The sequence below is a fragment of the Neltuma alba genome, unplaced genomic scaffold (assembly GCF_004799145.2).
Source record: "Neltuma alba isolate B1F8T4 unplaced genomic scaffold, ASM479914v2 tig00001639_pilon, whole genome shotgun sequence".
In the NCBI taxonomy this organism is placed as follows: domain Eukaryota; kingdom Viridiplantae; phylum Streptophyta; class Magnoliopsida; order Fabales; family Fabaceae; genus Neltuma; species Neltuma alba.
The window spans coordinates 130,202-145,016 of record NW_021632546.1 but is presented as its reverse complement, the minus strand read 5'-3'; the positions used below and the strand labels follow the sequence as shown (position 1 = coordinate 145,016).

The 14,815-nt window shown below is 32.7% G+C and overlaps 1 pseudogene; it reads left to right on the top strand.

Moving 5' to 3' along the window:
- Positions 1-5,756: 5,756 nt before the first annotated feature.
- Positions 5,757-10,768, top strand: LOC114760539 (hexose carrier protein HEX6-like; annotated as a pseudogene).
- The last annotated feature ends 4,047 nt before the right edge of the window (positions 10,769-14,815 follow it).

Sequence of the window (14,815 nt, the reverse complement as noted above, 5' to 3'; positions counted from 1 at the left end):
ATGGTTTTCTTCAATCGCATTCATCAAAGTTGAGTGTAACTCCTTTAACTCCTACACAAAACAATTCAAAGTATTAGACGTAACAAGAACTAACACAATAATTATAATAATTATTTCTATATCGAGTCTAGATAGGCAATTGTTGCTTTGTCCTCTTTCCTAGTCCTCATTTCAACACCACTTCCTTCATACAAAATGCCCATGCAGCTTATACTCTCTTTCTTACACATATTCCATGCCCTATCATTAGTCCAAAACGTAACTGCATCCCTAGACTCATGGTCATCAGCTTTAAGCAGTGGGAAATACTCCAAAAAATAGATCTGCATCATCAATCATACAACTTTAAACAGTATCTTATAGACAAAAAATAGTAGAAAATAGCATAATTGGATATATATACCAATAATTGGTCAAAAGAAAAATACATACTAATAAGAAATAGAGGCACCCACCCACGTTGAACTGGCCATCCTTCTTCTTCCTCATCACTTTAACATAATCTTCTATTTCCTTACATAGCTCATTCATCACATAGGTTGCCCAATCATACTGCTGAAATGCATTATTTGTGCACCACACAACCCTCAACAACCGTTCACTAATTCTTGCACTCGTAGTGGGACGTAAAAGAGTCCCAAGAGTGTATAGCACAAACAAAAATTCAAACTTCTTATTATTCACCAGATTTGATCATGGCCAATATTTTGTTATATGGCATTTTAAAATATTGCCCCTTGACCTCCTTATATGTTAGGTCATCATCACCTACTTTCGTATTCACCTTTGCCCCGCTATGGGGTAGGCCAAACAAAATGTGCACATGTTACTGTCCCATTTCTTCTTTCTTCCCCCGAATATGAAATTGATATGTTGGTGGATCATATGCTCTTATCAAACTTACACAAATATCATGGGGGAGTCTATCATACGACACATCAAGCAACCTTCCAAATCCAATTTTTCCCACCCTCTCCCTTAAATCATTGTTCGCCTTTACAAATTCAGCTAGATCCTTGAATTGTCGGAGAGAGGTACGCATTTGAAAAGCTAACTTACAATTCCTTCTGATCTTTTCAGGCCTTAATTGCTTTCCCTTCTAAACATATTTTCCTTTTTACTCATTGTGCATTCCCTTCCATGCCTTTAACACATCGTTATGTCCTTCCCTCAATCTCTTATACTTCTTTTCAGCTTTATCATAAAAGTCTTTCCTAAATAATGCCAACCCAGTCTTTCCGTGTATGAGTTTCGATGAACCTTCTTCATTCACCATGTTTCTTCTCCTACCAAAACCAAAAATTTAAGAACTACTAATGCTATCTAATCAAACAAAAATTTAAGAACTATTACGACTATCATTAACATCGCAACTTGAATAAAGAATGAACTGGATATATATTCGAAACTGGAGAACATTCTAGTAGCTAGTTTTTTGGTTTCTTCAAAATCTATTTAGATGAATGATACATTTTGAATATAGGATAAAATCTATGAGTACTAATTCCCAAGAGATTGTGGCATGTTTACCATTACTTTGTTTAAGCAAAATATTTCACGATAAACATGAGAACGCATACTGCAAATATATGTGAAGTATAATGACAAGACGCTTATCATAAGAATGGACCAATCTGGACTTATGTTTATTTACATACTCTCATGTAATTCGATATTGCAATATCAGCTAACATAAATCCCAATATCAGCTTAAAGATCATTCATCCATGTCTGGATTGTGATACCTCAAAAAAGAAAAAGCAAAAGAAAAAAGACGTAGTTCTTTATTTTAAAAGAAGAAAAGAACATATTTAAAATTCAAACAGGCAATATCTAACCATATAATGCATGCTCGCCTAGGCAATTTTCCTTCCAATAACACGATCAAAACCCAATTGATACCATTTGCTTTACATGTCATTAGCTTATAAAGAAAATCAAGTCCTCTTCAATTAATCCCCTATGCACTCAATTCCTATTTTCTCCTATTTTCTTTTACTATTACCAAAGGTAATACAAGGAAGGAAGGAGTGAAGAACTGAACATAAATAGCTCTTCTATATTTCTAAGACTTTTAACATTTATCTGCAACAGACGGAGATAAATATCCATCTTTATGAATATGGGGGAGGACAGAACATATGCAAAATTACAGTAAAGCTTTTATAGGTCATTCTATTGTATATTTTTAATATGTTATAGTCGCTGGTGTTGTTGAGAGAGCAAGAGTGAAAAAAAATTAAAGGTTGGAGGTAAAACAAAAGGGAAACTTGAAGCTAAGAGTCTGAATCTCAAATTTTTGACAAGTGTTTGAAATTTTGAATTTTCTCTTTACTTTTCTCCTTTAGTAAGATCTGAGAGATAGAGAGAAATATCAAATAATTCAGACATTGAGTTTTGAAGTCTTACCATCTCTGCTAAAATTTTCATGCTGAAGTGGCCATTTGAGTTTTAAAGCTCCTCCCTATAATGGCAACAACAACGGCGACTCCTCACGTCTTCTGAGTTTTAAGTCTTCCTAATCATGCTGAAGTCTTACCCTCTCACGTCTTCTAATTTCTAATGGCAGCAACGATGGCGACTCCTCAAAGCTGCGTTGTGATTTGCAAATTCAGACGATGGCTATAGTGGCTACTCAAGGCTGCGTTGCGTCTTTAGATTCAATCGATGATCTCTCCCTTGCTCTACCTTTTCTGTTAGTTTTAATAAAAGGGCACTACAGTACTTTCATTAAATTTTAAAATTCTTATTTGGGTTATGCAACCTAATTAGGAATTAGGAAAATTTAATGACCCAAATATGAATTTGGGTTATTAAACCATCTTTTTAAGGGATTTTCCCTATAGGGTAATTAATAATTTTTTCCTATTTTATCCCTATAAACACAACAAAGAAAATAGATGAGAGAAAATGTACCGTATATATATTTTTTCAATGACCTTCTTTAATAGGTCGGCAAATGTAGAAACTTTTATCAATTTAATTTGAGTGTTCTATCATCTAATTAAACAATGGCCATTATTATCTAATTTTTATTAAGTACATCCATAGGCTCCAAGGTATAATAATAAGGGAAATCCCAAGCTTGTATTTCGTTACAGCAACTTGTAGGCTTACAATTATCACCCTTATTTAAGCTTTAGTGTTTTGTCTTCCAACTAACTTTGACGAAGTAGGTTTCATGCTGTACAATAGAAATTAAAATACTCCCTCTAGTAATATTAATTAGTTACCTTCCAGAACAAATCGAATGTGTTATATGTTGGTCACTTTGTATAGAAGGTAGAGTATTATAACTAGTATTCTTTTTTCAAAATCACCCTTATTCACAACTACTTATAATTTTTCAACCAATGCTTTTAAATAGAAATAAACCTTGAAAGTTACTACCTTATCTTTATACTACTTTGATTTCACAAAGGAAAAAGAGAGACTATTTTGATAATTTAACTATCGTTGTTTTAATGTTTACTAAGGTGCAAAATTATCCGTGAACATTTTAAGAAAATGCAAAAATTTCACAGTCGTTTACTTAAACAAACATTCATTGCTTTTTAGTGGTGAGCCCCGCATTAATTTGTTTATGTTCTAAAAGTTAATACACATAAGCAAATGACCACAACATTTTTGCACTCTTTAGGAATCTTTATAAGCACTTTTACACCCAAGTAAAATGCGCATTCACATGTACTTTATACTATATGTACAATTTGCCCTTAGCCCTTGCTTTTACGCAACATGTTTTTTCTCCTTTCCATGCAATGACTTCAAACGAGGCATTAGCAAAAACATGATATAACTCGCATCAATCTGCATTGTTAGATGAGGCGTTCTATAATTCACCTCGTAAAGGTTATTCATAAAGGAGAATTCATACGCATAATAATGCCTGCCACTATTTGATACCACCTTTGGTTTTTAATATAAAAACTAATTGATTAATTTGAGTATGTTAAGAAAATTATTTAAGTTAGCTATTTGTAATAAATTAGTATTATCTTTCCTAAAATATCCTTACTAATCAAATGTATTAGGTAGAATTACGATTTGATGAAACTTTTAGGGTTAATTAATCCGCAAGTCCTTATAATTTCAATGAATTTTGAATTAGGTCTTTATAGTTTTTTTTTTATCAGGTCCTTATACTTTTACCTTTTTTTAATTAGGTCCTTGTATTTATTTTTCTTTTAATTAAGTCCTTATAATTTCACTAAATTTTTAATCAGGTCCATGTAGTTTTAATTTTTATTTATTAATTAAATATAAGCTTAATTAAATAGATTAATACTGAAATATAAAATATTAATAATTAAATTAAATTAATAATTATGTAATAAAAAAGTAATAGAATTAATTAATTCAGGAAAATTTTTTAGAACAATTAATTTTTTTGCTGAAAAAATTAAAATCATTATAATAATTCAATCTCTTTAGAATATTATTGTTTATAAACTAATATTAAATAATATATACTATTTTATGTTTATATAATAGTACTATTAGAATTTATAAAATAAAGAATAAAAAATTCAGGGACTTAATTAAAAATAAGGTGAACTTATAAGGACTTGATAAACAGAAAAATAAATATAAGGATCTAATTAAAACAGGTGAAAGTATAAGGACCTGATAAAAAGAAAAAAAACAATAAGGACCTAATTCAAAATTAGTTGAAACTATAAAGAGCTGTGGATTAATTATCCCAAACTTTTAATATGTGCAACTAATATAAAGACTATTTTATTTTTTTAAAAAAAAAAAGATAAATATAAGAAACAAAACGAATTAGGGTTTTATATTTAGAAACAAATTAAAAGTCAAATTAATTCTTATATTAAATACAGGAAGAAGTAGAAGTATTATTGAAATGTAATCTCTTATCGATGTAAAATAATTAATACGGAATCCAAAATTCATTACCATTCCTATCCTTTTTTTAAAAGGTCTCATCAGCAAGTTTTTTTGGGCCTAAATAAAAGATCATGCGCGAATTTTCTCAAATATCAATTATCTTCTTTTTCGAAAAATATACTTTGCTTTGGAAATAAGGATAACTATGGGGAAAATGAATTCATAAAATAATTGACAGTTTTAGACTATATATATATCATGAAAAAAGTTTACACATTTAACGAGTTTAACATATTTTAACAAATTTTTTTAGTAGTTAAAAAACTAGCATAAAAAGGAGCAGAGTGAGTAATTTGTTCCAAAAAATTATGAATGAAAGATGCACGTACAGACCCATCCTGTTATCCATAAATGGCATAGATTTTTAAAAATCGTCAATTAATTTTCAAAAGTAATACTCAAACATATCTTGATCATTAAATAATACGATGCGCGTTTCCTTAATTTATCCCATAAACAAGGAAATATACACACACACACACACATATATATATATATATATATTTCAGTGAATCGAAGAGATTTGGCAGCACAGTAGTAGAATTTGAGTCATCAAACAGAACTCTTATCAATCAATCAAATCTTGTATTGAAAAGTAAGCCAATTACGTTATTAGAGGGAAAAAAAAGACAAAATAGCATTCAGGTCAACGAAACACAACGTTGCTTGTATTGAAAGTTCAAACCACCAGGATACTGTCAGGAACTGTTTAATTCCCAACCCAAATGGTGATGACCTTATCCTCAGATCCAGCAAAGACTAATCCTGCTGTTCTGTGATAGTAGCCTGCTGCTCTATCTTCCTCACTTTCTACTTACTGTGTTAAGCCCAAGGGAAAAAGTCTGATGGCTCTGAGCTTTGCTGTATCAAACGGAAGTGAACACAACAATGGCAAGATAACCTTGTTCGTTGTCTTGTCTTGCATGATGGCTGCCGTGGGAGGTGTCATCTTCGGCTATGACATTGGCATATCAGGTGAGTTTCTTGCTATAAATAGAAACCTTAAATCTCTTCAACAAAGGTTGGTCGATAAGACTAATAGTGACTTTGAAGGAAAAGGGTTCGGTTCTCCTCAAACAAGATCCAATATTTGACTCGTGTGTAAAAAATCAAGTTATGAGGGCTCACCCTAAGTAGACATAATATTGTTTATATCTAACCTAATAGTATTGAATCCTTCATGGGCATATAAAAAAAAGTTAATCCAATAACCCATACCCTCCGCAAGTGTTGGTTCAAGTCTTCGTGCTAATGTGAGGTATCACTGAAATTGTCTTAACCTTAGTGAGTCCCTGGTTGAGTAAGTCAAACTTGAAACAACCTTCCTAAATAAACCGATAAACTTAGCTTTTTCATAGTAACCGTAAGAAATAACTTTTTATGACCAAACCATGCCAAATATAAACTCAAATTATTCACAATCATCTACATTAACTAATTATATAATATTGTTATCCATGATAGAAAAGAACAGCACCTAATCATACATCCTATTACGGATAAAAGAACTTTTCCTAATTCATTCAAACACAAACTATATAAGAAAGGATCAATCTCATCTAATATGATTATAAAACAACATATAATATAACTCATAAATCAAAATATTAAGAATTAAATCTTAATTCATATTTTATAATAAATTCATAGATAAATCACATGCAATCCTAGGCCTCTGGCCAACTACCAGCACACATACCACAATAGTACAACTCGAAAGACATAAGACATAATAATGCATGAATAAATAGAAAACAATTTATCTTAAGTCATAATATACAGGATACAACATAGCCCATAAATCGAGAAGACACTACAAGTCGCTAATGTAGCTTTACTCCTCCTCAGCCTTCCCTAACCACCCTCCTCTAAAGCTTTCACCTGAAAAATGTTAAACAATAGGGATGAGACAATGTCTTAGTAATCAAATCCGTACCTATCACACACACTAGCATGGGCCAGCGAGATGTCAGGTGGGATACACAGAGTTAATAACAGTCAATAGACATTTATTTAATAGTTAAACTTACAATAACCATATAAGTCGAATATTTTTGCCAATCTCATGCAGTTGATAAATTTCAAAAGAGATAACATACTTTTTATTTTATTTAAAAGATATAAATATCAAATGAAGATACTGTGTCATATGCAATCCATAAACCCAAATCCATCCTTATATCCTCTTTATTTTCGCTGACTGGACCTATGGGCCAAGTTCTTTCCATTTAACTGGCTATTTTGACAAGCGCACCACACGAGTGATATGGACTGACCAAGGACCATAGAGCACTCAGTGGATCATGGGTCTCCCCTCAAAGAACCAGTGAGGTGTCACAATCCCTTGAAGAACTAGTGAGACAATAATAGTGGCCAACCATAGAGCTCCGTATGGAGGCTAATACCACGTGGTAAGTATATAAATCTCAATAACTCCAATCATCTCCTTCCTCCACCCAAACTAGATGCACAGGGTTCAAAATAATATATTTATATGCATAATCAATCGAATTCCAGAATAACACCTCATAGTGATAATTATTAATTTCTAAAAATACAAATGATTTCAATCCTTTTCAAAATAGTATCCCACAAGACAGTTCATACAAAACATAATATATGTATATGAAACTTGGTTATAAAATCACTCACCAATCTCATACTAATGCAATAACAGATAGAAATTTAGTTACCTAGACTCTTAGTTAACAGTCAAATACAAACGAAACTCGTACTTGAAAATGCCATAGTAGTGTTTATATCCACAAATGAAATTAAAACATGATCTCTATAATATTAGAGTAATCCACTCACAAATTTCTAGCCTTTAATTCTCTCTCTAAGACCTTCAACTGTTACTCAAAATTCTAGCTCAAAAAGCTTTTTCCAAGGTTTAGGGTAAGAACATATATATATATATATATATATATATATGAGGATTTAGATTCAATTACTAGGTTCCCTTAACTTATATTATCTTTAATTGTCAAATCATATCATTTAAATCACCAAATTCATAAACCTAGATAGAGAATCCCCAATTTGTAGCTTATGTTCTATCTTCGAAAAATTTAGACTGACAACCTCAAAATGAGTTAATTCTAATTATTAATCCAACTGTTGAATTTAATGTCTTATCTGTCATAAGTCTACTCTAAATTTTGGGTTAGTCCTATGGTGAACAAGTTCTAAAATGCTAATTTACTATCTAGTATTGTATCTACCAAATCTGAAACAAATAAATAAAAAACGTACCTAATAACTTGTAACTCAGAGATCAAATTGACGATCCAAACATTGAAATTGATGAGTATGAAGTCTAGGACCAGCTGACCAAATTGCAGCCTAATTCAACAGTTCACAAACTCGTAAACAGTACATTACTAAGACTATCTCGGTTTTGTGCAAAATTATTTAATTCATCTTTAACTCTTTCCTACTACCACCTGTATATAAGCTCCTAAAGCTCTCTTTTTCCATTATTTAGTCAATGTGGAACTTTTTAACATTGTTATTTTATCCATCTTCCTATCATTTAGTCAATGTGGGACTTCTGAACATTGTTATTTTATTCATTTTCTCATACACACACACACACATATACACATACCTAAAATTAGAATTATTTTAATTGCATATATATATTTATATATATATATAACCTCTACCTATTCTATAAAAATGTGTTTAAATATTAGAGATATGAAAATTAGGATTTACAAAACTCACATGAATCTATTACCATTGTCACAATATATGGCTGCTTTGATGAACTAGAAGACATGAATATGAAGGTGGGGTGACTTCAATGGAGCCATTTTTGGTGAAGTTCTTCCCAGAGATATACAAGAAGATGAAGGAGGATACAAAAGTGAGCAATTACTGCATATTTGACAATCAACTACTGACAACATTCACTTCATCACTCTATGTGGCTGGGCTGCTTACTACCTGCATAGCTTCGTATATCACCAAAACTTTTGGAAGAAAGCCTTCCATTATTATAGGTGGCGCTGTGTTTCTTTCTAGTGCAGCCTGTGGTGGTGCGGCTTTTAATGTCTATATGCTCATTCCTGGTCACCTTTTGCTTGGAGTTGGAGTGGGCTTTGCAAACCCGGCAAGTTTTTATTGCGAAATTGTGAAGATTGATGAAGTAGGCTTTTATTGTTACTTATTTAATTAGAAATGTCGTTAAGGGATGAGTACTGTTGCATTTTAAATTCATTTAAACTTGAATTTGATTTTTCTGCTCCTTTTTGAAGAAAATCTACTATGCTGCCCTTTAAAGAGGAAGATAAAGACTCCCCCAAAAAAACAAAAAAAAAAAATGACAATGGCAGGAGCACTACCCATAACAGAGTAAATGTAACAAGAAATTACTTTTACATTTACCCAATTTAATACTCAGGTTTAATTCAAGGAGATGAAATAAAATTTTCTCTCCTTTTTATTTTCTGGGGCATATGAGGGACACATGTTTACATTAAGAGTTTCTGCATCCTCATTTCCCTCTACCAGGCCATACCTTGTGATTGATTTCTTCTTGTTCCTACTCAATGATTAAACTGTTTCTTTTGACGTATCATGTTAACTTAGAAAATTCAAGTAGCAGCAAACTCCATGCTTGCTAGAAGATAATTACACATCTACAAGACCTCAACAGCTTAGTTTAAACAACAGAGTTGCCCAATCCTCCACCACAGCGAAGAGTCATTTGTAGTTCTCATGCTTTCTCAGGATTTAGTAGACTTGGCTATCACCTAACTCTGACCATTTTCCTATGCTAAGAAATTCTTGTAATGTTTGTTCTGCAGTCAGTTCCTCTGAATCTCTCAGAAATGGTGCCACCAAGACTAAGAGGTGCAATCAACAACAAGTTCCAACATAGCATTGGAATTGGAGCTTTGTGTGCTAATTTTATCAACTATGACACGGAGAAGATTAAAGGGGGATGCGGTTGGCGCATCTCACTAGCCACGGTAGGAGTGCCAGCCTTGATCCTCAAACTAGGTGCACTTTTCCTCCCAGAAACTCCCAATAGCCTAATCCAACACAGTAAAGATCGTGGAAAGGTAGAGTTAATACTTCAACAAATTCGAGGAACCGATGATGTTCAAACTGAGCTTGATAGTCTCATCAAAGCAAGTTCAACATCAAAAAACACTGATCACTCATTCAAGCTTATACTGAAATGAAAATACAAACCTCAACTTGTAATGGCAATAGCAATACCATTTTTCTAGCAAGTGACAGGGATCAATGTCAAAGCCTTCTAGGCCCCTTTGCTTTTCAGAACACTAGGGTTAGGTGTAGGTGCTTCACTGGCTTGACCTTCATATCAATACTTGTTGCTGACAAATTTGGCCGGAGAACCTTGTTTGCAATAAGAGGCATTCAGGTGTTAGCATCTTAAAGTATAGTAGGAGGGATAACGGCAGCTTATCTGAAAGATAATGGAGGATTGAGCAAAGGGTATGCTTACTTGGTTTTGGTGATGATATGCATATACGTTGCTGGATTTGGATGGTAATGGGGCCCATTGGGGTGGTTAGTACAGAGTGAGATTTTTCCATTGGAGATTCGACCTGTCGGGCAAAGCATCATGATGGCAGTGAGCTTCCTCTTCACTTTCATTGTTGCTCAAACATTTCTAACAATGCTTTGCCACTTCAAGCCTGGGATTTTCTTCTTCTTTAGGGGTTGGGTGCTGGTGACGAGTGTGTTTGTGTACTGTTTCCTGCCAGAGACCAAGAATGTGCCTATCGAATAGATGCAGAAGGTATGGTATGAACACTAGTTTTGGAAGAGAATGATGGATGGAGGGATTGAGAAGAGAGAACAAGAGAGTGGTCTCTGATGAAAAGTCTAGATCCAAGTTGTTTAGGCTCTTTTGTTATAATGAAAGAAAAGAAATTAGTTTCCTTTATTCACAATGCCTTTCACGTCTCTCTAATTAATGACTCAACAGTTTCTTCTATTTCTTCACTTCTCAAGGGAGGGGTATGATAATTACTTTTCATCCTCAGAAACCACTTTTTTCATCATTTCTTCCTTTCATTTCATTCTGTCCACCAAACAGAGCTTTAAGCCTTCTATATCCATAGAGAAGATACATATTCACATATCTTGGACATTTTAGGTTCATCCAATATGTAAATGAAATGAAACCGTGGACTGTGTTGTTAATTTTACCTTCTCAAAGGATGAGTGAATATTGCATCACTGCCACACTCCATGTACTCAGAAAAACCACAAAAAGTTGTTTATACGAAAAGCTATTATTCGGGACCATGTTACCTACAAATGTTACTGATTATTATTGGAGGACCTTTGATGATTTAAATTTCAATGAATAGGCTTTGAGGTGCTTAACTCCATTTCAATTTAAAATCTTGCTCCATGAATCCAGTTCTTGTTCATCTTTATTTATGTGGTTCCATTTGGAGATATTACAGTTCATCTTCTATAACTATCTCGTTAGTAACATTTCTCTTTCTATCAAAAGTAGAGTAAAATACGGGTTGGTACTTTTTATCAGGCCCTACGATACCAGAATGGGATGAACCTATGCTCATCAGATAAAGGGGTTAGTATTGACTTCGATAAAATATATGATGCTAAACATAAATGACCATCTACACCTCACCATCAGTTAGCCTAACTATTGCAGAAGGTTTGTTGAATAGAGTTGTTTGGCTCCAATCTCAAGTAAATGTGAGGATCCTTCAAAGGATTGTTCCTGCAATGTAGAAACAACTGTTATGAATAGTTTGGGATAGAAAAGGTACACAGCAGCAGCAGCAACAACAATTTCGGAGCTAACTCTATTACCTACATTCCGCAAACCATCTTGAACATCAAAACAATTTGGGTTAGTTTGTTGTTTGAAATGTAACTCCGCCTACAAACATAAAAATTAGCAGCAGGATGTCATCACTAAAATGCCTGCCGGTGATGATAATGATGCACAACAAGAATAACCAGCAATACCCTAGTTTTGCGTACATTCAAGAGTTGTAAGACACAATGCAAGGGATATTACCAAGTAATGTCATAGAATAATAATGAATTGTGCATACTTAGAATAGAAGGTTGATGAGGTATTGAAACAAATAAGCCACTGGAGAATTTCAAATAAATATTTTCTCCTCTCTTCAGTTCTCAGTATTAAAAAAGGTTAAATTAAAAGTAATCCCAATCCTGATCCTCAGAAAATATGCTAGAATAACATTCCATCCCATTCATCCCTTGTGGAGTTATGTAGTGGGCATCATGGATATGAGTGATTGAGTTCAATTGTCCCTGTAACACGGATCAACCCAAATTCAACTGTTGAGTCCCTAAAAAAAAAATACAGAATACATAAAACACACCAAACATTAGCCAAATCTGCATTACTAGGCCTTGGATGTTATGGTTGCTGAAAAAATCAATACGGTTGGTAGCCATTGTGTTCTATTATCCCTAAAACATGACACCGAAGAGCTGTTAGAGTAATAAATATTACCAAGTGCACAATATATGGATATTCAAAGTAGAAATGAATTTCTTGAGCCCCAGTTGTAGAGGACTTCTTACCATTCCTGAAACAATTTGTTGAGAGGCATAATAGGCATCCAAGTTCTGAGATTGTGAAGTTTATTAAGATTGCAAAAATTGGTTCTGATTTGAGAATGCTTAGTCAATATTTGTGAATCCTGGACTAACTTAACTTATTGTTAACCACTATTTAAGAAGTTATTAATCAAGTTTTATGAAGTATATTAGTGAAAAGTAACCCTAGGCCCTTATTTATCTCAAAGTTAGGTTTATTTTATTTCAATTTTGATCCTTGTTTCTGATCACATCACGCAACCTCTTTTACAACATTTATTTCACTTAACCTAATCAAGAGCACAATTATGATTTTTAACTCGTCTGGCCTTAGTCTCTGAAGGAATATACTTTTTATACTATTTGCGACCTGTCTGTTTGCGGTTAAGCTATTTGGCAAACAGTTATATTTAGGATTGAAGGAGTATATGCTAATGAGGATTCAAGAATCTCTTTAAGTGAGACATTTGATTACTTTTTTTAGAATCAACTCAGATTGTGTTAGAGTACAAGCTGTAGAAGCTCGTAAAGGAACCTAAGGTGAATATAAATTTCCCCGACAAATCTTGATAGAATGCATCATAAACTCTATGCTTTTCCATTATTTATCATTCAGTTAATTAGCTTTCATCAATATAATGTTGTTACAAATATTCTTCGCGTGAATAATTTTCTGTTCTCATCCAAGTGCTATTGAACAAGATTTACAAAATGCATGATACTTTACTGTAATGTCACTCTCTCTCTCTCTCTCTCTCTCTCTCTCGTGTTCTGTGGTTGAACTTAGCTGACTATCAACTTTATATTACCTTTTCAACTGTGGCCTATTATGAGACTGCCTAATCAACTCACATGAAGACATGAATATCCTTATTAGGAATGATATAATCTCAGTCATCTAGTTGATTAGGTTATCCACTTGATGTTGTTAGAATATTTGATAGGCTTTCAAATTAATCTTACTTTACTGAGTTTCCATTCTGATTACTTCGGGTTTTTGTAGAGTTTTGAATTCCATTAGTGGTGATACTTGGGGCCTGATCAAGCCAGCTTTGAAATGCCAACTTCTTGTTTCTATTATTGGATTTGTACCCAACATGCTCAATCTTATTTAGATCACATTCTCTTTCCTTTGAATAGCATGGCTTAGTGAAATACTATGTTTATTCCTTAATATATGAGTTACATAACTAATTTGTGGATATTATGAAAATTTGTTAATTAGTAACAAATTAAATGTTTGTTGATTTTCCTAAACTATTCTGTTTTCATGTACATTAGAACTACACCATAGAAGAAACCTTCTTAATATGTACAATTGATGGTGATACTTTTGAAAAAAATAAAACTATTACCTTCAGTCCTTAATATAAAAGCTAGTTGGGGGTTGAATTTGGTCCTATAATATCTTAATCTACTTTGTCTCCTAGACCTAGATTTATTATTTTTTTCCCAAGATATCACTATTGGCTATAGCGGGTTCCTACCAAAGGGTAATTTTAATACACGTGATTAAAAAGAATAATTTATGAAGGTTAGTACACATTTGTGATGAATAACCAAGTTAACTAATTTATTTTAATATCCCAAATTAGCTATTTAGCTCTTATATTAAAAAATGGAGTTAATATAAATTTGGGGGACAAAATGGATTAAGGTATAGTATTTTACTCTTTGATTTTTTTTTTTTTTTTTGAGGAATGGGATATACATAGATAACAAGGGAGACTGGATAAGATCACAAAATGTGCTTGGGCGGAGATTTAGTTAATTATTAGCGCAATTAATAAATGATGGATTAATGTTACATGATATGATCTCTAATCTGTAGCATAGATTGGTCATAGGGTGATTCAGAGCGGAACCGTACGCTTTGGATGAATCTTAAAGCTTCCATGGGTATCCAAGTCTTGTTGGAAGCAGAAACTAAAGAACATAAACATGAAGTGAAATATTCTCTTGTCCATAAAATTTCCTAACATAAGAAAACTCGTAAATTGATTATGATCTACAATTAATTACGTGAAATTCACGACTCAGTTCAAATTTGGTTTTTGGATAATTTACCACTCATTTCTTGCTATTTATAACTCAAGTGTCTATCATTTAACTACCACTAACGTGTAGAATTTGTAATAATTCAATTTCACATTCTATAAGAGTAACTTACATTCTTTAAAAAGATCAGCAGTTCAATTATTCAATAATTATATAGTGATAGAGTCAGGATTCTTAGTAAGGAGGTGCAATTTGATTTTTAAAATTAATAATTTAATAATTTTAAAAAATGAATTACATACATTACAATTAT